This window comes from Austrofundulus limnaeus, unplaced genomic scaffold (genome assembly GCF_001266775.1).
Source record: "Austrofundulus limnaeus strain Quisiro unplaced genomic scaffold, Austrofundulus_limnaeus-1.0 Scaffold1385, whole genome shotgun sequence".
In the NCBI taxonomy this organism is placed as follows: Eukaryota; Metazoa; Chordata; class Actinopteri; order Cyprinodontiformes; family Rivulidae; genus Austrofundulus; species Austrofundulus limnaeus.
Window position 1 is genome coordinate 81,281 of NW_013953787.1, and position 1,839 is coordinate 83,119.

At 42.1% G+C, this 1,839-nt stretch overlaps 1 pseudogene; it reads left to right on the forward strand.

The window, feature by feature from the left end:
- Positions 1-352: 352 nt before the first annotated feature.
- On the forward strand, positions 353-1,657 carry LOC106535205 (uncharacterized; annotated as a pseudogene).
- Positions 1,658-1,839: the final 182 nt, after the last annotated feature.

Sequence of the window (1,839 nt, forward strand, 5' to 3'; positions counted from 1 at the left end):
CACCCAATGCTACTACGTTAGCGCTTCTGCTAAAAGTTACACTGTCGATGCGTCACGCATGCATGCTTGCTAAGCGCTATATTTAGCTTTAGAAGAAGACGAAGAGTGCCGAAACAAAGCGCCCAAAAGACGACGAATTAAAAAAAGGTATGGGAACATTTAAAACTAAACAGAAAAGATGGGAACGTGCAGTACGCTTCACATACGCGATGTTTCTGCACCGGAACAAAAACACTGCTGCATGTACCGAACACGTCCGGAGTTAACAACAGGTATTGTTCACGTTACCTTTGCAAAATACGGTTACCTAAATTTGTGATAATCTGTCACGTTACTGATGTACAAGGAGGAGGTATACAGTWTTTAAGCTAACGTTATTTGTGCTGACTAATCATGGTGACCTGGCAGGGTTTTATTAAACAGTGCCGCATCGCCACATTACTAGTAAGACACTTCCATGAGCAAGTGTCCCATCAAGGGAGACACATTACAGAAGGAGCTGTCCGTGGTGCTGGATTCTGGGTGGTTGGAGGTAAGCACCTTGTATCTTCTGTCATTCATAAGTGTGTCACATGTCGCAAACTGCGAGGCAAAATGCAGGTTCAGAAAATGGCAAACTTACCTGCAGACAGACTCATCCCTGAACCACCTTTCACCTCTGTTGGCCTAGATGTGTTTGGGCTATGGACTGTTGTGACACGTCGCACAAGAGGTGGCTGCGCCCAGAGTAAACACTGGGCTGTGTTGTTTACATGCATGTCAACTAGAGCTGTGCATATAGAACTGATATTGACCATGTCTGCTGACAGTTTTATAAATGCATTAAGAATGTTCTTCTCCATTCGTGGCCCAGCCAAGTTTCTGCGTTCAGACAGAGGGACAAATTTTATAGGAGCTTGTAAGGAACTAGACTTGGAGAAAGAAAACACTTCTGTACAGAAGTACCTGCATGAGAGAGGATATATTTGGACTTTTAACCCCCCTCATGCTTCTCACATGGGAGGATCCTGGGAGCGCTTCATAGGAATCGCCAGGCGCATTCTAGATGTAATGCTCTAACAAACGGAACAAACACGTCTCACTCATGAAGTCTTAAGCACCTTTATGGCTGAGGTGATGGCAATTATTAATGCAAGACCTCTTGTTCCCATTTCTACTGACCCTGACTGCCCTGCAGTACTCACTCCAGCAATGTTGCTAACACAGAAAATGAATGCTGTTTCTGCTCCATCTGGAAACTTTTCTTCAGGACAGCTGTTTGGAAAACAGTGGAAACATGTGCAACACCTTGATAACACCTTTTGGAAAAGGTGGAAATGAGAATATTTGCCCACTTTACAAAGTCACCGTAAATGGACGGAAACCAGACCTAATGTCAAAGAAGGAGATGCGGTTCTGCTAAAAGACTCTCAGGCTAGCAGGAACGAGTGGCCCATGGGACTGGTGGTGAGGACTTTTACCAGCAGAGACACAAGAGTCCGCAAAGTAGAAGTACGGATTGTACAAAACGGCACTGTTAAAGTATTCTTAAGACCAGTTTCAGAGATTATTGTTTTACTTTCAGAAACCCAGTGATTGTCATTTGATGCTAAATAACCAAGTGAGTTTAAACATGTTGTAATATTGTTTGTTGTGATATAATGTGATTATATCAAGCGGGGAGTGTGCTGCTTTTTGTTTAAAGACTGAAGTTTAAAGTTATAACCAGATTAAGAAAATGCATGGTAACTTAAAAAGTAACTTACCCCAAAATTAATTATTTTTAGCTGATAAACTGTCTAGAATGTGTCTAAAATGTAATATAGGACAGTTTATGTGGTAATTTTGATGTTTTTGTGC